Raw genomic sequence first — 24559 nt, 5'->3', positions numbered from 1 at the left:
GTCTCTAGAGATAAATTAAAAAGTCTCCTGGAGAATCATAGACCTGAACCTCTGAAACAAATAATACATTATATGTTTAAAAAAAAAGGAAGAAGATAGCAGGAGGGGAAGAATGAAGGGGGGGAAATCGGAGGGGGAGACGAACCATGAGAGACTATGGACTCTGAAAAACAAACTGAGGGTTCTAGAGGGGAGGGGGGTGGGAGGATGGGTTAGCCTGGTGATGGGTATTAAAGAGGGCACGTACTGCATGGAGCACTGGGTGTTATACGCAAACAATGAATCATGGAACACTACATCAGAAACTAATGATGTAATGTATGGTGATTAACATAACATAATAAAAAAAGTCTCCTGAAAATTCATATGTAGTAAATTTTTCCTAAGAATTTCAGGGTTGTAGGCTTGTCACAATAGTAATATACAAGCTGATTCCTTATGAATACCCCCAAAATTGATAAAGTTAATAAGCATGCTCAGAAAATAAAAACTGGTACAGTGCAGTTGAGCTTTTTATTTGCCTCAGTAATTGTCCCAGAGTCCTTTTGAGCTTGTCTTCATCCCTTCCAATTTTTCTGTTATTCTCTTGAGATATACTTCAAATTTTGTTTTTCTGATTTGAAACTTAACAGCCATAACTGAGGCACAAATCTAATATTGATGTCTTCTTTTGTCTTTCTTTTTAAATATGGAGCTATAATTAAATAATTAAATGTTGGTTTAACAAATTCCTCAAGAAACTAAAAGCAAGATAGTATACGAGAAAACATACGGAGTTCAGTCTCAGAATGAGACATGGATTAAGCTTTTCTTCTTTTCTTTATTTAATCTGCTCATTTGTTCATTGGGTAGACTAAATCTACTTAGAATATGACAACAGAATAAGTCATTATTGTGTATTCTTATTACTGCTATTATTTTGAACCTTGGTCTCTTGGCATTCAGCCAGCTGAGGAATCTCCAAAGTCTTTTCAAAGATAATATTCACTCTATTTTTTCCTTGAGAACTTGTGACTTTAGACTCTGTGCAACCTAGGACTGCTGGAAAGAAGAGGGTTTTGTGAAAGGAGCACATGGAGCTCCCTACAGGGTAATCTTTTCAGCTGTACTGCTTCCCTGAGTTCTCAAATTTTGGTAGTGACTGAGTCCTCCATTACTGCCTGGTCTTTAATTAAAATAAGACCTTCGACATCAGGGGAAATGAAGAACTGAGAATTCTGCCATGGAAAGCATTTCACATTTCCTTTGGACATTTGGGAGTTGAAGTGGATTGTGGCACCTTGCTTCTGGTGATTTGATGACACCATCCATTTTAAACAATATCCTTCTCCTACCTTCATAGCACCGCGGTACAGTTTAGGACATCATTGTCTTATCTGAAAGACAGCAATGACTACCAGGATTAGCTCTGCTTTGTTACAGCACTTATATAAAAGGTTTTAAATATTTAAATGCAGATACAATGGAGGGCTTCCTATAATCCCCACATCTGCTTAATAATCAACTAAGAAATGCTGATGGAAAAATATAAAGAACTGATTATAATAGTTTATTCTTGTAAATAGTTTGCACAAGAGCAGTTACTTTAGAGAGGAAGCAAGACATTAAAAGACTAAAAAGATATTTGACCTTCATGGTTCTTCAAGCTGACAAACAGGTCATCCAGATATATGATTCTTCAGAAAGAACTAGAACATCCATGGGAGAAATCACTTCCTTGAGAATAAGGTTGATTTGCAACCCATTAAATTCTAACACTGCAAATTTTCTACAGGTATGGGATCATTCTTCACATATTTTATACTACCTTTTGTCCGTAGGCTGAATATTCTGCCAAGCATTTATTCAGTATCATTAAATTGATAAACAGTCTTCAAGATATTTCCCACAATCATTCTGTAAACTCTGCTGAAATAGGCTTTCCCAGAATGGATAGCTAAGAAAGGGGTTGGGAGGCCAGTCAAATTTAAGATTTAATCAAAAGAAAGTTACATACATTTAAGGCTATAAATTCTGTTTGCCAAAGACAATTTATTTTTACCTATTCCTTTGGATTTCTTAGTTGTTTTTGTTGAAAAAATGGATATATTAAAGCTGTACAACCATAATAAACTCAAGTCAGGTGGGGATGTAGTGGAAGTGTGCTTTAAATTTAATAATTGACTGCTCTTCATGGAGTTACCATGACAAACTACAGAGGTTACAAAGCTGTGTTGTTGTTGTTGTTGTTGTTGTTTCTGTTGTGCTTCACTGTGTTTTCTTCAGTGCAGTTTGATTTTTATCAGTAGGGTGTTGACATCATTTCCTTTCTAAGTGACCATTGTTTAACACTGGTGGAGAAGGACAGGAAAGGGGCAATATATTTATTTATATAAAAGGCTCTAGTCAGGAAAATGTTTTCTTGGGTACTTTATTTCCTCATTGTCAAAAGTGAGGTTCTTATAAAAGGATAATGACAGTCTTTTACATCTAACACAAAAGCATGGTAGTTTGTTTTTGTTCATGAAGCTTTTACTTACCTCTACATCACTTTTGATAGATAATCTTTCTTTTGGATATTACTTTTTATCCTCTCATAAATTCCAGAAAGATATTTTGACATGGGGATCCCCTGAAATTAAAAAAAAAAAGAAAAGAAAACCAAAAATCAAAGACATTAATGTTTAGTGAAGATTGAGTTGTCTTCTATAATTCAACAGTCTCTTCTTAGTGCAAATCCAGCTAAAATGGAAAGGATTAAACTCTGAGTTGATCAAAAGATTGGAGGAGGCTTGGGGTTTCAGTTCAACTTAGAGGCTGAATTAGAAAGCAGTGAGAATGGAATAGTAATGAGAAAGTATATGATTCCCTGAAGTATGCTTTAATCCCTTTTTCTTCTTGCCATGGTTTCTTTTTCAGAAATGGGGTTCAGAAAAATACGGGCAGAATATGATTTTTTGGATCAAACTAAAAATATTCTTCTCTATATCTTTATTAATAGCATAGTATGAGACATTTCTGTGGGCATTAGTAAACCTAAAGCTATTTTTTTCACTTAATAATAACATTAAATATTTATCGATACCTACTATGTTTTAGTCACTTAACTGAATAGATTGCATCAGTCATTTAATCTTCACAAAAACACTGAGAAGTTGATTTGATTATCAACCCATATCACAGGGTAAGGAACACCGAGGCTTGCCTAAGATCATGCAGCTGGTAAATCGCAGAGCTGGGATTTAAACCCAGGCAGCCTGACCAGGCTTGTAAGCCACTCTTAAAACTGTTATACCGATTGCCTGATATAAGATGCTATTCATCAAGCATATTGTTCTCAATGGACATTGTTTTAAATATATTTAAGAGAAAATGATAGAAAATATATACACTCTTATTCTTACTATCACCTCTACCTTTAAGAAAATAACATATTTATCACCAAGATTCCAGGGCTAAGCCTTGGAGACATAGAGATGAATCATATGGAGATTTGTCTCTCTTCCATCTCAAAGTCTGATGATGGAGGAAACCACTCTATATATTTATTTGATTGTATGGTTTTAAAAATAATAACTATGGAGGGGCACCTGGGTGGGTCAGTCGGTTAAGCATCTGCCTTGGGCTCAGGTCATGATTCTGGGGTCCCTCCCTGCTTGATGGGGGGCCTGCTTCTCCCTCTCCCTCTGCCCACCCCACCCCACCCACTCACACTTGTACTCTCTCTCTCTCAAATATAAATGAATGAAATCTTTAAAAATAATAATAGTAACTGTGGGTTCATTTAGGATAATAAATCGGAATAAGTTCAAGAATAATTCTTAACTTGGGCGCCTGGGTGGCTCAGATGGTTAAGCATCTGCCTTCGGCTCAGGTCATGATCCCGGGGTCCTGGGATCGAGTCCCGCATCGGGCTCCCCGCTCAGCAGGGAGCCTGCTTCTCCCTCTGACCCTCTCCCCTCTCATGCTGTTTCTCTCTCGCTCACTCTCTAAAAAATAAATAAAATCTTTAAAAAAAAAAAAAGAATAATTCTTAACTTTACATGTGGCCAACATGAAATCTTATTTTTTTATTCAATAAAGATGTATATCTCTATATGATTGCATAACAATAGATTATTCTTATTGTTCCATAAAGAAAATGTGCCATTTCATCAAGCAAACTATGATATCTGACTGGTAGGTGCATAATAGTTTTAATCCCTATAGCATCCTAATGAACTTTTCCTTTATTTAGCTCATAGTCTCCATGATACCACAGGTACTGACAAAGTAACTTTATTATGTGAAAAGCAATGGAATGGAAAAAGCAAACAAACAAATAAACATGGGCTTGGGGTCAGAAGGTAGTCTTTCTATACTACTTATGACCTTATAAGCATTGGGACTTTCGGCTGTGTCCTCATTTGCCAAAATATGGGTACATGTCTCCTATCTCACGGAGTAGGTAGTTTAAAGGATTAAATGAGATGTAAGTAAAGCATCTTACAGAATAAATAGCTAAAACGGTGTCCATCATAACATGGGCCCTCGGTGACCATGAGTCTCTTTTGTTACATCTCAAATCTTTCAGTTTTCATGGCAACATGAGACTGACTTAGTACAGTTTCTATGAAGAATACTGTTGTTACTGTCATAGTGGAAATGTATTTGATGAGGATAATAATACAAGGTCAGAGTAAAGCAGACTAGGCTCAAGTCTTTCTCTTGTTTGTGTTCTCTCCACATTCCTAGAGGAGAAGCTGTCTTGTCCCCACCGGCAGTCAGGTCTTCCTCCTGGAATTTCGTAATGAACGAATGGCTATTCAACTGGCCATTCCTAGCTTCCAGGGCACATGGGCAAGGATTCCACTTGGGTGTTTCCTGCGCAGATGTGCTGCTTATAAGGAGAACATTTCAAAAGATTAAAATTAGAGAACACACACACCAGAGAAGCTCTGACCTAAGTTCCTCAGCAATCATTCTTTCTCCTTATCTGTGACAACTGAAATTTTCTTTAGAGATTTTAAAGTCCTACTTCTAATGAGCATACAAACCCAGGAAGAGAAAATATGGCTTGCTGAGAATTTGGTATGTGACTCAGGTGTTCTAACTTCCAAACCATTGTTCTTCCTAGGCAATAGAATGTCATCAGGGTCTGTATCACTGCATACAGCTCAGCAGACCTGTAGCCTAATATCTGTACTGATTTACAGTAAGAAAATGTCAGTCCCACAAGTTTGAACAATCATATAGATCTTTACTGTGGGTTTTTCTTTGGGAGAAATTTAAAGGATGTATAGGGCACTTAATTCAGCCTGACTTCTTAAAATTCATCTGGAGACATTTCTTCTATCTGCAAAGTTTAATTTCTTAGGTGCTAAGATTGCACCCAACCTCTGTGTACAACTGCCATGCACACTGTCTTCCATGCCTTTCCATCTACTCCTCGCGCACAACTGTCCTATCCTCTCTAATGGGAAATGTCATCCTTCTCTGACCCTGCTGCTCATACAGCAAGATTAGGGGAATGATGTCCTCCATCATCTTGTATGTTGGTTTGTATTTATGATTATGACATATTTCAACTTCCTTTTACAAGTTTCTAAATATTAAAATGAAAAATAAAACTTGTCAAATAACTATTTTCTCAAGCAATTGTCAAGAAAATGTAGGCTGGGGTGCCTGGGTGGCTCAGTTGGTTAAGCGACTGCCTTCGGCTCAGGTCATGATCCTGGAGTCCCGGGATCGAGTCCCGCATCGGGCTCCCTGCTCGGCGGGGAGTCTGCCTCTCCCTCTGACCCTCCCCCCTCTCATGTGCTTGCTCTCTCTCATTCTCTCTCTCTCAAATAAATAAATAAAATCTTAAAAAAAAAAAACAAAAGAAAAAAGAAAATGTAGGCTGTTCCAAGGAAACTGCCTAATGACCAGGAGCCACTAACACCTCACTCTGCACCGTTGTTGACAAAGAAGTAAACACAGGCTGAGGGGTATAGTTAGGGTTTCTAGGGAACATTGGGTTTGGAGTCAGTACAACTTAATTGCATTTTCTCTATTTTTTATTGTGTTTTTATATGTTTGTTTTCTTTACTAGCTTGTGGGGCAGATTGTTTTGTCCCCTAGGGCTAGTATTTTACCTAGTATAGATTCACCACTCAATAAATCTTCAGGAAAGAATAAGTGGATGAACAAATGAAAATATCTATGAAATCGAATTTTTTTTGGTAGGAATTGAGGACAGGGGAGAGCAAAAGGAGAAAACATTGCCCAAATTCACAGCTTCTAGCCCAAGATGACGGCAGAAGTCTGAGTTGAGCCATATGAAAGAGCCCTCCCTCGGGGCGCCTGGGTGGCTCAGCCGTTAAGCGTCTGCCTTCAGCTCAGGTCATGATCCCAGGGTCCTGGGGTCGACTCCCGCATGAGGCTCCCTGCTCATCGGGAAGCCTGCTTCTCCTTCCCCCACTCCCCCTGCTTGTGTTCCTGCTCTCGCTATCTCTCTCTCTGTGTCAAATAAATAAATAAAATCTTTTAAAAAAATGTTTTAAAAATATCCCTCCCTCCCTCTTTCCAAATCCATGCAGGGCCTTTGCTGTCTGGGAACACTCCTTCCTTTGTGTTCTGTTGTGGGAGTTCACGGAGGCCAACAGATCCCATGCCTGGCGCTGGCCTGTAATCCCCTTTGCTGGGCTCTCTGGTTGTGAGGACACCCCTCAGCAACGCCAGGTTGGGGGCCTTCACGCGCTCTCCTCTCGGCTGCCTGTTTCCTGCACCACCTGCCAGGTTCCCGTCATCTCTCCTCTGAATAAATAGCTAGTGTACCAGGCCAGCAAATTTTTTAGATTGTACACATCATACAGAGTCAAAAGTAGCATAAATCTGAGTCTCCTACAGCTGATCTTCCCCCTCCTCTACCTCCACCCTCACCTCACACAGGATCTTTCTTCACACTGAGAGCTGCCAGTTGTCCAAAGCGAGATAAATTAGCAGCATTCCCCAGACGAACTGTTCAGTCAGGGTGCGAGCATATTGACGGGATGGGCTGTGGCTGAAACACCTAGCTTACAAATCCCGTTTTGAAATTGCAAAGGTGCTTTAATAGCATAAATAAACACTATAAACATTTTTAAAATTCCATCTGCCTTATCTGATTGAGACTGATCCAGGTTATCTCAACAGCTCAATGGAAATGCATTTTAAATGAAACAGGAGGCAAATCTAGATACTTTATATAAGCACAGGAACAGAATTGGGGGGAAAAACACTCTAGTGCCTTATCTCACTCACAGAGTCCTTAGAAAAACTGGTGTTATTCTTAAAAGAAAATTTTAGCTGACACAGTGGCCAGTTGATAGTTCTATGGGTTTTAATAATTTAATGTACCAAATTTTAGCTTTTAAAATTCAATGAGATAAATTTGATTTTAAAGTTAAGTATAGTTTGAGTCAAGATAAACTGATAAAAATACAGCAAAATAACTCATTGCTCTCAAAATTGCTTTTAACTGATATAAAAATAAAAGTGAGATTGAACATTGGATAAACCAATTTGAATTTATAACATTTTACTCCCAGAGAGGCATTCTTCTTTTATAGATAAAGGGCTAAGAGCTGCATATTTACACTGTGATATGCACTGATGGGATTTCAAACATTTCTCAGCTAAATGCTTAGTAGACATACCTGGCCAATGGGAATTCCCAAGAAACAGGTTTTCTGTTTCTAATTTTTTCTTTTTTCTTTTTTTTTTTTTAAGATTTTATTTATTTGCGAGAGAGACAATGAGAGACAGAGAGCATGAGAGGGAGGAGGGTCAGAGGGAGAAGCAGACTCCCTGCTGAGCAGGGAGCCCGATGCGGGACTCGATCCCGGGACTCCAGGATCATGACCTGAGCCGAAGGCAGTTGCTTAACCAACTGAGCCACCCAGGCGCCCCTGTTTCTAATTTTTTCTTAGTCTAACGTTACAATGCTGCATTTTATACAAAGGCAATGGTTCAATGAATTAGCAATTATTAATATTCAAAGAAAACTGTTACGGAATAATTAAATGCATCATTTTTAAATGCATTTTTAAAGAGATAGAACCCACAAGCCAATAATTTTTAACACTAGCATACTCATGCCCTAATATAGACTGGCTTATAATCACCTGCTATGATTCATAATCATTTAGATAGTATATCACTTTCCTAATCATCAAATGTACAGCATAAAGAAATGCTAATTAAAAATAGAATTAATAAAAACTGAAAGTATTTTTTAAATGTTGGTTCAAAGAAATTGTGATCATTTTATGATCATTGTGATCATTTTCTAAGCCTTATTGGTCATTTATAAGAACAACTTTGTCCCATACTCAGTGAACATGAATAAAAAGACTTGATTTGCATGTAGTGCTGATCACTGTGTAATTTTAGAGAACTGCTAGAAATGAAAAAATAGAATCTTCTGTAATACAATTGCTCAGAGTAAATTATTTTGGGTGATGTTTTAGACACTTCCCCCATATGTGTGTAACATTTGTTATACAAGTTTATAATTTGCCAACAGCTAAAATCAAAATAAAACATAAATACCCTTCCTTACCAGTAATACATATATTTCCAGATTGTCATTTTAATGTCATCATATTGCTTTATTACTTGAATGAAACAATTTAAATATGTAGCCATTTTTGCATTTTGAATAAAACTTTAATGAAAATCTTATAAATAAATATTTGCACGCCTGTTCATATTGCCTTGGAAAATATTCCTAGAGATGGAGTTTGTTCATTAGAATAGCACACATTTTAGTGATTTTATTTTTTTTATTTTTTTAAAGATTTTATTTATTTGACAGAGAGAGCACAAGCAGAGGGAGAGAGAGGGAGAAGCAGGCTCCCTGCTGAGCAAAGAGCCCGATGTGGGACTCGATCTCAGGACCCTGGGATCATGACCCGGGCCGAAGGCAGCCGCTTAACCGACTGAGCCATCCAGGCGTCCCTCATTTTAGTGATTTTAAAACATAAGACCAAATGGGAGTGCCTGAGTGGCTCAGTCGGTTAAGCGTCTGCCTTAGGCTTAAGTCATGATCCCGGAGTCTTGGGATCGAGACCCACATCGAGCCCCGCATCGGGCTCCTTGCTGGGTGGGGAGTCTGCTTCTCCCTCTGCCGCTCACCCCCTTCATACTCTCGCTCTCTCTCAAATGAATAAGTAAAATCTTAAAAAAAAAAAAAAAAAGGCCAAATGGTCCATTATGAAAGTTGGGCCAATTATAATAATTTTTTCATTTCTGTTTAACAATATTTTCTGATTATCTACAGTAACTATAGATGGTACAATTTTTTTAAAACTTCCTAAGATAAAAGTTCATTTAAAAAATAAAAATTTATTGAGACGCCTGGGTGGCTCAGTCAGTTAAGCGTCTGCCTTCGGCTCAGGTCATGATCCCGGGGTCCTGGGATCGAGTCCCTCATTGGGCTCCTTGCTCCGCGGGAAGCCTGCTTCTCCCTCTACCTGCTCTGCCTGCCGCTACCCCTGCTTGTGCTCTCTCTCTCTCTGACAAAAAAATAAATAAAATCTTTAAAAATATTAAAAAAAAATTTATTATTGGTATATTTGTTCTACAATCTACTCATCAAAGAGAATAAGCAAAAATATTTCATTCTCCACTAAGCTTGAAATAAATTCTATAAATACTCTACACATGATATTGTATAACTACATGCCCTCACTTCTTTTTTTATTTAATTTTATTTAAATTCAATTAATTAACATAGCATATCATTAGTTTCAGAGGTAGAGTTCAGTTATTCATCAGTTGCATATACTACCCAGTGCTCATTACATCATGTGCCCCCCTTAATTCCTGTCCCGTTACCTACCCCCTCACTCCTCTCCCACCTTACTTCTAACAATTATCCTTAAATTCTCCTCTTCCAGATAGTCTATGTGAAACTATTTATAGGGATTTCCATTTGTAATCAGACAAGGAGGTAACAGTCAAAGTAGATCAAGTCCAAGGAATTATGAGTGATTAGAAGGAATTAGCACAGGGAAGAGAAAACATATTTTGGGGGGCCCCTGAGGAATCCTTTCGAAGCGGCCGTCAATGCAACAGTGACTGACACATTTCAGGTGAGGGGTCACTGTCACTATGGGACATGATGCAGAAAACCAGTCCAATCATCTAAGAGTCCCTGGTTGATTAGTTCAAATCCATCATCTCTATTAGTAAAATGAAAGTACTCATTCTGCATGTTGTCAGTGAGACAAGTGCTTTTTCTTCAATTATTGTTCCATCGTAGACATGACAGACATTTTCTAATGATGGGACGTGTTTGTTTGTTTGTTTTCCAAACAGAATACATGGAAAATTGATTTGTAAACGCTGAGCTTCTACATCATGACACTCTTTGTTCAAGGTCTTGTCCTGTGAATTGTAATCTATATATTTAGACTATTCACCTAAAAATATGTAACTTCTATAAGAATCAAAACCGTGTCTTGTTACCACTTTATACCTGGCATTAGCTTACAAATTCAGTTAATACTTGCTGAATGAATGTATGAATCAAGAATGAACAATGAGTGAGCACATGATTTAAACAATTCTAATTGAAGGTGAAGTGTTTATACATGAATAGTCATGAAGAACTATTAAATCATAAAGCCCCAAATAGACTCAATTCTACATAAATATTTAATGCATGAGGAATATGCTATAAGAAAATAACAAGGAATATTAAAATTAAAACCTTTTCTAAAGGTTGCTAAATTAACCCAATAGCAAGTTGATAAAGCAATTTGATCCACATTATACACTACACAACAAAATTCCATATGATCTAAAGTGCCGCAGAAAAAAGAAAATTAAGTATTCATCAACTGTCTGAGGGAAGAGCTAGTGAAAACGTAAGCTGAAAATACCTAAGTTTCCTAAGCATAAAGGCAATAGAAGAAATGCTAAAGTAAATAATCAACCTTTAGCTATATACAAATTCTAAACTATTGTAAAACTTTTAAAATGGTAAAAATATCTAGAAAAATATTTACAACAAACATGAAAAAAGGTTGTATTTTTAAATATAAATTTATTGTAAAATTGGGGAAAAAAAGTGCTCCAATGATTAGGTAAAAAATATGACTAGTCAATTCCCTCAAGAGAAATTGCACTTAGTAAACCAACATATTGAAAAGCCTGCAATCTTCGTAAGAAGCAATAAATAGAATTAGAATAAAAGCAGCTGGTACGATTTTTCATCTATTAAATTGACCATTAAAAACTATAACATCTAACGTTCTTGGAGAGCATACTAACAATGGTAAAGTAAATCATACGTAGCTGATAGCAAAGTAAATTAGCACTATCTTTTTGAAAAATAATTTGGCAATATGTTTCAAGTACTGTACTATGAAAATGTTTGCATACTTTGTTCTATTATTCCCATTTTGTAAGATTCATCCATTTGAAAATAACACATAAGACAACTCTGTATGAAAATGTTTCATTTTATTTATACAAGTGAAACAGAGCCAAAAAAATGTCCAAGAATCAGGAGCAAGTTAAATAATTAAGGACACCCATTCAAAAGAGAATGAAGGGGCAATTGCAGTGAGAATTGTGGGTATGAAAAAAATTATGGATAAAAAAGCACAACATTCCATATATAATATGATTGCAGCTGTGTAAAGTATATGCATCTGGAAAAGGTAGCATGAAAATATTTTCATATGAGAAGGGGAGGATATCTTTATTTTTTGTTGCTTCCATCCTGTTGTCTAGAATAATTTATGAGTTCCAGAGGCTTCTTGAGGGGGGAGAATAGTGCTTGAGGGACAGCCAGGCCCAGAGCTTGAATGAAGTCTGAGGTCCCAAAGACCTAATGGAGCTACCACTCCAGCCATGGGCTGATTACTTCGGACTATATATCTAGGCTTTTATTTCTTTAGGCCTCAGCTGTCTGGGTCTTTCTGTTATTGTTTGTTTGTTTGTTTGTTTTTGCTGTAATCATCTGAACCTGATCCTAACCAATATGTAATAAAAAATAGTCTAAGATTGATTCTATATTTAGCATAAATGAGCGATTCAAAGTTTTAATTTAAGTTTTAAACTGAACAGTAGGATTTTTATTCAGAACATAGTCTGGTACACTACATCATTGAATGTCATACACCATTTTAAAAATGCCCTAAACATATTATTTAGCAAGGTATTTACTAAAATAAAAATAGTACCCTGCAATACTTTGTCATTATTAATGATCATTAAATTCGAAAGTTTTCGAAAAAATGTTTTGAAAGTAGTTTAACTAATTCGATTCATTTTTTTTTCCTTCGTTTCCAGTTTACTTCCCACCCTAACAATGAGAATTGTCCTCTATTTTCAGTTTTTCCCCTTTTGTTTCAGAACCATCATGTTCCTCTCACGGGAACTGGTTAACTCTGTTTGGTTTTGGCAGTCACAAAATATGTTCCCAGGACAAATGGCCCATGTATACTGTGAAGTGTACACAATTCCCAGCTTAGAATAATGCTACATGCTAACAAGCAGATGCATACAGCTGGCTTTTTAAAAGCCTTGGCAAAGTTCACTCTTTGTTCAGCTTTCTTACGATTAATCCTTACAGGATTTTTCTGAACATTTCACACTGGCCTTATTTTATACAAGAACATCTATATTGAAAGAAAATTAAATACATACACATGATACATATGCAAAAATTAAGTTCTAGGGCTTTTTTTGACTTGGAGCACTGAAACCTTAGCATCACTATTTCTAGAGTTAAATACTGCAAATGCTACTTATAACAAGTCAAGTATAACGAGGCATTAAAAAATGTCAGAAATGTTTATTAAAATAAGTGCTAAGTCAATGGAATAAAAAACAAAAACTAGATTCTATTTTGGCAGGCCAGCTAGAAAATATGTGAACATGAAGAAAAGCAAACTTTGCAGTTTCCATTTGACTATACACAAAAAGAATAGCATGCAATTTTAATTATGACTTTGCACCAATTCTGGGCTACATGGTCAAAAAAAACTAGCTTCTCCTCAAGGATTTATGATCTAATTGGCCACAGTTCAAAGAGACAGAAAGGAGAGAAGGTGGGGGTAGGGGGAGGAAAAAAGAAAACAGACACAGTGCTATGTTCAAGTTACATTACAGTTAATTTCTCTAGCAAACATATATAAATATCCAGCAAACTCTAAAGACAAGAATATTATATATACATATACACACACATATATATACAGAATGTGTATATATGTGTATATGTGTATGTAATTTTATAAGCTAAAAAATCATCATTTTTAGATTACATATGAACAACTTTAAAAAAAAGAGGCTCAGTATTAAAATTGGCCCCGAAGTATTTCTTTTTATTGGGTGAATTTTATCAATATTGTATACAAATGATTGAGTCAATTGATTTTGAAGTTTTTTGTGATAAAATACTCAGTGAGAAATTATTCGCTAATAAGATGGATTACTCTGTAGTCACTACATAAAGCTAGTAGTGTGACAATTAATTTTTTTTCAAAACTACGATCAGAAATAGTTAGAAAAAAAGTAATACATAGGATAATAAATTAAGAGTTAAAGTCCAGAGGTTCAGCTCAAATGACCTCTCCCCTATAAAGACTATTTTATAGCCTGACCTATTCCTCTGAATAAATATGGCAGTTGGTCTCTGCCTCTGCCATGACACCTGAATCTTCTAGCTCACAGTGTAATTATTTGTGTACTCTTACATGGGTTATTGTGCCAATCTCTCAATCTCTCTTCCTCCAATCTTATTCCTCTTTAATCTAGTGGTTCTCTAACTTGAGTGCACAAGTTCAAGTTCAGGTGGAATCACCTGAAAAGCTTGTGAAACCATGTATTGGTGAGTCCCCATCTCCATAGTTTTTGACTCAGTAGCTCTGGGATAAAATTCAAGAATTTTCATTTTTAAAGGTTCCCAGGAGATACCCATTCTGCTGGTCTTGAGAATATTTGGAGAACTGTGGGTCTAATCTTTTCTCTACCAAGGAGATGGAGAAGGTTTTAAAAACAAACAGCCAAGGATATTTAAAGAGTTCTGATATCTTCATTAGTCTGTCCTATAAGGTGCTTCCATTCATTCCACACTTCTCTACTGGAAGTCTATTTCTCACCAGTCCCCTTCTTCACACTCCAGAAACAGACTTAATAAACTTCGTTGAGATTCCAAATGTGATAAGCTTTTTTTTTTCTCTTCAGGACCTTTATGTTTCTTCTTCCTAGAACACTCTCTTCTTCCTCTACCTGGCTAATTCATAGTCATGTTTTAGGTATCAGGTAATTCCTTCAAGAAGCCTTTCTGCCTCCATAGGAGGTGTTGCTCCTATGTATTCCCTTAATACTCATCCTATTTTAACTTAACAATAATACAGTAGCTCTTCACTCATTCATAGAGTCTATGATTGACAAAGGCAGTATTTATTTAGTTCTCTGTTATCTAGCATGGGACTTATGTACCAGCTGCTCATCCAAAAATTGTAGAATGAGTGAATAATTTAATAAATTATTGTCCTGACTAACCTATCAGACTGTAAGCTTATGGAATAAAGAATTTGGTGGCTGAATTTTTATCTTCTTCATAGCATCCCCAATAGTGCCTTGCACATGGTAAGCACTACGGAGTGATTATTTGGCTAAAGGAAGGGATAGATGGATGTAGGGATGGGTGGATAAAAGTTAGTGGGTGGATGGAAGGGGGAGGCATGGGAATAAAGCACACAGTCCAATACCACCAAGTAGGTAGAGTATTTGAAAAAGCTGAATAGGAATCCTCTTATATTTACTGGAACAAACAGAACAACCAAACAAACTCTCTGACACAGATTCACCAAAGCTAGCCCATAAAAGGAAAACAATGGCAAATATCTGTCATAGAAAATTGAAAAATAAATTTTTTTTTAAAGATTTTATTATTTGAGAGAGAGAGAGAATGAGAGAGAGCACATGAGAGGGGGGAGGGTCAGAGGGAGAAGCAGACTCCCTGCCGAGCAGGGAGCCCGATGCGGGACTCGATCCAGGGACTCCAGGATCATGACCTGAGCCGAAGGCAGTCGCTTAACCAACTGAGCCACCCAGGCGCCCTGAAAAATAAATTTTTGAGGGAGTATCCCATCATCTGAAAGTCCAGGATTACAAGACAATTATATCTTACTAGAAAAGTATTCCTGGAAGATGGATAAAGAGAGATGTTGCCAACAGAGACAGCATCCATATTAATAGGGGAAATGGCAATATCACATTACATTTATGTACGTAAAAAGCCATAACATGAGAATATTCAGACATTGACTTCAGCTGTCGCTGCCATCTGGTAGGTCACAGTGTGGGAAAAACAAGAGCTATGACACAGGGGAATAAATCATGAGCCTGGGAACTGGAAAATCAGAATTCTGTTCTTGATTTCACTGCGGAATTGCTATATGAACTTGAACATGCTGAGTGCTTTAGTTTCCTCATCTATGAAGTGGGGCTAATTAAGTCTTCAGTAACACAATGCAGAGAGGAACGAATATTTGTGAATACTAAAAGCCCTCTGGATATATTACTATTTTAAGGCAACCTCAGACACAATTTTTCCCCAGTCTCAGTTTTTCCCTGTATTCAAGTACATCTAAACTTCCTGTAATTTTGCAGTTTTATGGAGCCTGTGTTTTATATGAGTGTATTTCCCAAGCTGCTGAGTACAGTGATTATTCTTGCCTTCAGTAAGAAATTCTGCAGATAACAGAAATAATTGGAATTGAGCAGCTGCTAGCCTTCCCATTTTTTAAACAATTATGAATGGTCTCATTTTGTGTATTATTTGCTGCTCTTACAATCTCTCCTCTTGCAGCCTAGAGCCAAAGACTTTCTGTTATAAGCCTGTAGAGATTAAGAATATAATTAAGAAGCAGCAGAACTGTAGTTAGCACAACCTCGAGCAAAGATAGCAGAAAAAACACCATGGAGCAGGAAAGACAACTTAAACCAGCAACCATCCCCAGAAATGCAGTACTAAAGTGGGGGGAAAGGAAACCTGGAGAAAAACATTTGATACACATGAAAGACTTTCCAACCCTCAGGCGAAACTCAGCAACAGAAGCAAGCAAATACAGCCAATAAAGAACAGGGAAGATTAAACGTAGGCTTTTCCAGACACCTCTAGCAACTAGAGGATTGTCTTTGGCTTCATTGCTATTTACTTTGGGTTTGAGTCTTGCAGAGTGTTTGCTTTCTACCAGGTAGAACTTTTCACTAGTGGTTTTGCTCGTGTGATTCCTGTAGCCTGAAATGCCAGCTCCTTCCATTCCCTTCCCCCAATTTCTTCAACACCTCAGTGGAGATGTCTCAAGCCCTTCCTGGGTAGAAGTATCTCTTCTATCCTCATGTCTCTAATAGAACAAAAAAAATCTCATTATGGAAATTACTTATTTTATCTCTCCAGCTTTATAAGAGCTTCTTTTGAATAGGGATCTTCTCCTTCATGTCTGCACTGTCAGTTCCTTGTCCAGTGTCCTGGCACATAGTAGATGCTTTATAAATGCTGCATGGCCTCGCAGCCTTTGGATGGGAAGACCGTTTTTAAAAAGAGGAAGCTGTGTGATTCAGTGTCGCCTGGCAACATAAGTGCCACCTTTATTACCTGATTTAAGCCTAAGCACATTTCCATTCTTTCAGGAACATCATCTGTGTTTATGGAAGCCTACGTACTGCCTCCTTCAGAATTCAGAAGTAGCTGTTCTTTCCTCCTGTTACTACAAAGTCAAAGCAATAAAAGCATCTTACATCACAGACTTGGCATTAGATTAGCTCAGTGAGAGCATTTTCCATATAAAGATCAATGAAGAAAAATCCAGAGCAATTACTAATTAAAAGGAGACTTTTTTTTTTTTTCTGATTCAGAGCCAGTTGATGGTTTTCATTGAGGAGATGTTCCAGCATCTCCCTCCACAAACTGCCCTCATTTTCATGGAGCTGAGCATGTTAATTTTTTTAAAGATTTTATTTTTAAGTAACCTCTATACCCAAGGTGGGACTCGAAACTACAACTCCGAGATCAAGGGTTGCATGCTTTACCAACTGAGCCAGCCTAGCGCCTCTAAGAATGGACAGGTAGATGTCCAGGACTGGAGAAGTACAGTACTTGCCTTTTTGTAGTAGGCACTCAATAGACTCTTAAGTAAATGTAAGATCTAGAGGATACAAATGTTAGAAAAAAAATCTGTGTTGGCTATACCAAAATAATCTGGGTGATTTCAAACTGAAGCTACCAGATATATCACATTCTTCAGCTGAGTGCCTAATGGCAATGCACGATGCCAAATACTGAACTGTAAAAATTATGATGCTCATTTATGAATTGATGCCCACTAAATAGTGCCCTGGTTTTCATGAATGACCAAAAAATAGTAACATTGAAAACTTCGCCAAAATTATATCCTGTCACAGTTTGTTGACATTGAGACAAAATTTTATAGAAGTAAAGCAAAGATGTTGTATTTTTCGTTTACATTTTTCTTACTTTATCACCTTCTCAAATGTTTTTTGTTTTATGCCTTATGCTTTTGGGCCTTATTACTCTCATTTAAGTAATGATGAACAATAATTTAAATAGATTTCAGTTAATGTCTAAACTACTTAATTTTGTTGTCTTTCCAGGTGATTTCTGGAGAAATTTGAACATTTTTAAAGACTAAGTCGAAGCTAGGTGTATGGGAATGATGGTCATGCCTAAGAGATTAACCCATGTGGGTACAGGTTTCCTAGAGAGGTGCTTATTTCATCACCAAGGAGTAGACTGTGTAGAGACAGATTAGGTTCTGTGGTTAAAGGAATGCCTGAAAAGTACATGGGTAAGATAGAGCATCTGCACTTAACAGCCATTTTGACTATAACATCAAGGCCAGTGATGAAGGGAGCCATCTGCAAATGTATATTACACTTGCTTTTTTCCCAATGTAATGAAATCTCTTGCAAAAATTGTATTATATCATACATATTGTTTCATACATATATTATATCATACACAGACATACTCATGTAATTAAATATTCTTTTATGATGTGATTGCAAGTGAATGTATGGTTTCCACTGTAGACTTTATCATCATTTGTTTAATCCCTCTGTGGAGGGTTATTTAACTAAATTCTATTTTTCTCCATTATAAACAATGATTGTAAAATATCTTGTTAGATAAATATTTGCCTTCATCCTCAATTAGTTCCTTAAGGAAGATTCCTAGGAATGTAACTTTGGGAGGGTAATGGAGTGCTTACTGCTGGGGATTTTGGTAAATACTGCTAATTTTCTCTCCAGAAAAAAAAGAAACCATATAATTCTGTTCCAATTCAATTTAGGCATTTCCTTTCCTTTTTCCCCTTTATCTGTATTGATACTGCATTTTAAAATTATTTTTGTTTGTTATTTTATTTGTGAGTTGCAAGAAACAGTAGAGTAGAGATATTTAGATACTCAGCAAACACACTCTCCACATAGGTACCTCAAAATTGATTGATTTTTTTTTTAGATTTTTATTTATTTACTTATTTGAGAGAGAGGGAGAGTAAGAGGTGGCAGACGGGCAGAGGGCGAAGCAGACTCCCCACTGAGCAGGGAGCCCAACGTGGGGCTTGATGACCTGAGCTGAAGTCAAGAGTCAGATCCTTAATCGACTGAGCCACCCAGGTGCTCCATAACTGATTAATTTTTAAAAAATGTTGTTAACCTTAGTATATATAAGATAACATAATTGATTTACTTTTTATATATTGGATATTAGTTCAGTTGACATGTATTTCTTCTGTTAGAAATTCCTGTGCTGCCCCTTACCTATTCATCCGTTAGTACATTTGTCTTTTTCTTACCGATTGATAAAGCTCCTATATATTAAAACCATTAATTCTTTGCTATCATATATTCAGTAATCATTTTTACTAGTTTTCCATTATGTTTTTTGTATTTTTTTACGAAAAAAAGACTTGGTGCTGAGTAATACACAACTTTCCCATTAATTTGTAGCATATTTTTATTATGTACTAACATAAGCATTATTATATGCTGTCCATACTTGTGTCAATTTCAGGACTTTATGGCACTTTTTATTTTCTTTTCTGTTTTTTTTATAGTAGTACTATATAATGATATTTTTTCCATTTGTTTTATAAAATAGTATTAATCTATTCTAGTGATTTTTTTAGATTTATATGTTTTACTATTAGTGCAATTCCCTCCCATCACCTTATTACACAGTTAATTTTTTTTAGGTTATGCTTACTCACTTATTATTTCAAATAAACTTTTAAATAATTTTGTAAAGACAACCCTCACCAAAGTCATGTTAAAATGTTGCTTTGGATTGTATTATATTGTAAAATACTTTAAACAGAATTAGTATCTATACAACATAGAGGATTTATTTCTCATGATACATTTTGTTTTATTTTTTATTTATTCAGATAAATAAGTGAACTTTTTTTAAAGATTTTATTTATTTATTTTAGAGAGAGAGAGAAAGAGCATGGAAGGAGGGGCAGAGGGAAAGGGAGAGAGAGCATCTCAAGCAGACTCTGCACTGAGCGTGGCGCCCACCACAAGGCTCAATCTCACGACCCTGAGATCATGACCTGAGCTGAAATCAAGAGTCAGATGCTTAACCGACTGAGCCACCCAGGAGCCCCTATTCAAATAAACTTTTATATCATTTAATAACTTTTACAGTCTAGGATTTTTGTAGATTTTTACTTTAATATTCTCATACAACCAAAGTTTATTATATGGTGTTTCTACCATAGTACTAAAATAATCTATGCAAATTCTCAAGATTGCTAACAAAGTTGACTGATTTTGATACTATGAATATATCACTGTAAATCCCTACTGCTTCTGGTAAACACAGTAAGAATTCAAGGGCCATTGATAAATCTATTCTGATTATCATATGTGAACATCCACATATACACAATAGCCATAGAAAGTCCTCTATTTATAAAAATACTTTTTAAAAACATCATTGAAAAGCTACATACAGACAAATGTTACATTTTCAATGCAAATAATTTATTGTGCAAACATCATTGAACATAATTGTTAGGCATCAGGATTAGTGCTGATGATATAGACAGGATGGGAACATAATTCCTATCCTGGATAAGTTTTAAAGTAAAGAAGAGAGAAGATGAACATTCAACTTACAAAACAAGTGTACTAAATGCTGTAATAGAAGTAAGCAAAATGCTGAGAGAGTAGAAGTTGGTTCCCAGGTTAGGCAAGTAAAGCTAATTTAACCCTTCAAATGTTCTAAGTATTCCAAAATATTTGGAAAATAGTCTATTTCTGTAACAACAGCTGATGGAAAGCATCATATTGCAATACCAATAAATTTTTTAAAAACAGAAAAAATAATAATTGGAAATCTAATGCGTATAGAAATGCTGTTTTAATTAGACTCAAATATCGGTAAATAGGAAGAAATATATGTGAAGATTCCATGATTTGAGATCTCCACTGCACCAAAATTCACATTAAGTTATGATTTTACTTTCATTATTAACCCTGTGATTAGGTCTATTGGTCACAATATCAAATTTTGGCTTACAAATATAATGAAGAGAAATGGAGAAGGGAGTAGATATCAGTTAAGAAAATTAACTAAATATTAGAGGAAAGGGGAAAACAGAAAAAAAGATTAAAGAGGAAGATTTGTGCTTTGTAAAAGACTCTACAAAAACAGAAAGATGTGCTCACATATATAATATCCTCAAACTGGTTGTCTATTAATATTAACAATCCTTTCAATTTTAAGGTTTACAAAGTGTTTTCACTTGCTGGATCTCACGCCATTATTCCTGTGATTTAGTAAATATTATTGTGGCCAATTTTTAAAAATTTGAAAACTCAGATTCAAAATAATGTGACATTGTACATCCAAAGTCCCCTCTCTAGTAAAGGGTTGAGTTGGGTCTCAGATTTGGACCTGTGTTTCTCACTGCCTCATGACAGCCTGCAGTGAAGCAGAAGGGTGGATTCTTAGGGTAATAGAATTACATAAACCCCTAAACTCAATCAGTCCATTGACTTTCTCTTGCACTAATCTTTCTTTACATACTTACAATACCTGCTTACATTTTGCACTTAATACTCAAAATAACTCTTCAGCACACAATAAAAATTCAAGTGCCATACCATGTTAATTATTCCACTTTTCTCCTCATTTAGATCTATTATAATACCTTGTGAAAAACTGAGTTGACTTCAAGGAAAGTATTGCCTAATTGCTGGAATTATTTTATTATTATTGCCTGATCAGAAAGATATGACTTTGACAACTGAAATAGTTTGTTATTTTGGTCTTCTGATTAATTTTCCAGTATCATAGAAAAAGACTTGAAGCCTATTGAGGATAAAGGATGGGTGGACCATTTTGTTCAAATTTCTATCCCTATTATGTAACTCCATACTTGGCACAGAGTAGACAATCAGTGATTATTGTATGACTGCATTTATGTCAATCAGCCATAATCAAATTATTTCGCAAGTATAGCTGTAATGTTAGTGATAGTCCTCTTATGATCCCATTACTTTTTTCTGTGATTATATTCTCTGAACACTAAAACAAACAAACAAACAAAAATAACATCCAGGGTGGATGGTGAAATGCGGAGGGAACCCAGAATTTGGATCTCATTTTCTGACATTTTCACCTGGTAAAGCAAGTTTTAAGTAATAGGTCATCCCTTCTTTCCTTCCTCTCTCATTTGGGTTTTGACTTGCTAACTTAAGGTGAATTATCACTTATGTCATAGAAATCTTCCCACAAATCTACATTCTTATTTCCAAGTCTATGATTAATTTAATTTTTGAATTGGAATAGATGTTTTCATAAAAGGAAAGGAAAGGAAAGGAAAGGAAAGGAAAGGAAAGGAAAAAAAAAGGAAAGGAAGGGAAGGGAAAGGAAAGGAAGGGAAAGGAAAGGAGAAGAAAAGAAAAGAAAAGAAACGAAACAAAAGAAAAAAAAAAGAAGGGAGGAGGGAGGAAGGAAGAGGGGAGAGAGAGAACATAACCTTAAGATTTTCATCAAAAAAAAAAGGGCAACTATCTTAAAATAGTAGATGATCCCTAACATAAGTCCCAAACTATCCATTGTGCCAATTATGATAAATGTTTTCTGACTCAGATTTTATAAAGTAAATCTTTCTTTCCATATTCTTACTGCCAAGCAGTTTCTTGTTCTGGCCAAGAAGGGTGAGGAAACCTTCACAAATAGTTTAGATGTTTAAGTCATAATCATATACAAAGAGAGAGAGAGACAGAAGAGAGGGAGGGAGGGAGGGAAGGAGGGAGTAAAAATGTGTTGATTTTTCTCTAAAAAAGGAGGGAAAACTTCCATGGCAGCCTATATGTTTTTCTTTTCTTTTCTTTTTTAACATTTAATTATTTGAGGGGTGCCTGGGTGGCTCAGTCCTTAAGCGTCTGCCTTCAGCACAGGTCATGATCCCAGCGTCCTGGGATCAAGCCCCACATCGGGTTCCCTGCTCAGCGGAAGGCCTGCTTCTCCCTCTCCCACTCCCCCTGCTTGTGTTCCCTCTCTCGCTGTCTCTCTCTCTCTGTCAAATAAATAAATAAAATCAAAAAAAAAAAGATTTAATTATTTGAGAGTGAGAGAGCATGAGCAGAGGGAGAGGGAAAAGCAGGCTCCCCGCTGAGCAGGGAGCCCAACATGGGGCTCGATCCCTGGACCCTAGGATCATGACCTGAGCCGAAGGCAGATGCTTAACCAACTGAGCCACCCAGGCAGCCCAGTCTGTATGTTTTTCAAACACCTCCCCCAGTTTACACCTTAACTCCACATACATGTGGTATGGCAGAGACTACCTAAATTCTCAGCCCACAGTCCTAAAACCCTAGTGAATTTTGACATAGCTTTCTTTATCTCTCACAAAACAAAACACTGTCCTGCAATCAATTTTCCCTTTATAACTCCTCTCCTTGCCACCCTGATTCCCATTTTCTTCATCTTTACCAGCACAATAAAAACTTGAGGAAAATTCAAGGGAACACAAGATAAAAAATAAGCAGGATCTGCTTTCTTTCTCCATAGACCGCAGAACAGGATACGTTGGGAAATTAATTTCAATTAACTACTGTGGTCATAGCTTTTGGGAAGCTGTAGCCTAGCAACAAGTCACTTCCCCTAAATGTAACGTGAGAAGACTCCACCGAGAGACAAAATGCCACTGTTAGAATGGTGAGCAGCACCAGGGCGTCTGGATGAAACCTGCCCCGAATCCCCAATGTGTCTAAGAAGCCCCAGTGCTCTTCAGCAGCCTACGCGGTGGCTAACCTGGAAGAAAGATTAAAGCCTGCATTTGAAGCTCCCAGAAATCACCTTCTGGATGTGACATTGTTGAAAACATTTTCTTTCCACTCTACAGTTTCAAAAAGAGCTGGCCAAAAAACACGAAGCACATCATAAATCAAAGCTACAAGCAGGGTACAAGTTAGAGTCAGCCCATTGTGATAAGAATTTCCACAGCAAAAACCCATTTCCTCAGAATTCAAATGGATGGATGTAATTATTAGCATGGGCACATCAAGACAAAATTCTTCTGATTTTTCAATTAGTTCTTTCACTCAGAATTAGACCTATTGTGAGAATAAACATCACACTCCCAGAAACGCCATTCATTTTTTGATGCGTGGATAATCCAGCAATGGGAAGAGGTGGAAACTCTGCATCACAGGAAAGAGCAAGAGTTCCTGTCTGTTTGATTTAAATTCTGTCACTCACTGACAGAGATTAGCAGAAGCAATTTTCTTTGTGTCTCCCTTCCTCAAAACACAGGAAAACACAATAATTTAAAAATTAAAGAATTAAGACTAGCAAAATCTGCATTGTCTCCCAAATCAATTGAAAAACTGCCACATTCTACCTATAGGTTTAGTCTTTCTCAAGGGCACTAAGAACTCTTGGAACAGCCAGAGAGTGAGCAGCAGGGATTCCAGCAACCCTTGGCAACTGTAAGATGGCTGCAGCATTGAAGGAGGGGCACGGAGGGTAAGTTAGAGAAGTCCTTGGGGAACCTGCCTTTCTGTCTCTGCACCATAGTCACCCGCTGAAAAGAGACTAACAGAACCATTCACTACAGGACCTGAGGTATATACGCAATGCTATTCTAAACCAGAGATCAGCAAATATTTTCTGTTAAGAGTCAGATAGTAAATTTAGACTTTACAACCCATATGATCTCTGTCATGACTATTCACCTCTGCCATAGACAATACATAAATGAATGAGTATACTTAGGTTGCAGGAAAGTTTTATTTAGAAAAGCAAGTAGGGCCAGAATTAACCCATGGGTTATGGTTTGCCAGTGTTTGTTCTAGATTGTTTTGTCTGGAAAATGCTCCATAGTTCTACTGATGGATATTCTTTATGCATTTTTTCCATGTAATAAAAAGAAGAATGGGAATTTTACAGAACAAATACTGGGAACAAAGTGAGCATGGATGCATACAAAAATCAGAAACTAGAGAGACAGAGAGCTACAGCAGCTCGAAGCCATTTCCAAGTTATTGAACAGATAATAAGAACATTCTA

The 24559-nt window shown here is 36.5% G+C and overlaps 1 long non-coding RNA gene across 1 annotated transcript in view; it reads left to right on the top strand.

Annotated features, from left to right (window-relative positions):
* The window catches only part of LOC145720329 (uncharacterized), a 256420-nt gene extending 232409 nt beyond the window's left edge, over window positions 1-24011 (top strand). The window contains exon 3 of the long non-coding RNA XR_014143246.1: window positions 23898-24011. This is a non-coding gene — a long non-coding RNA (uncharacterized LOC145720329). The remainder of the gene's footprint in view (window positions 1-23897) is intronic.
* The last annotated feature ends 548 nt before the right edge of the window (window positions 24012-24559 follow it).

The sequence above is a fragment of the Leptonychotes weddellii genome, chromosome 2, assembly GCF_054177405.1.
Source record: "Leptonychotes weddellii isolate Sample4059 chromosome 2, ASM5417740v2, whole genome shotgun sequence".
NCBI lineage: Eukaryota > Metazoa > Chordata > Mammalia > Carnivora > Phocidae > Leptonychotes > Leptonychotes weddellii.
This window is presented reverse-complemented; position numbering and strand designations above follow the sequence as displayed.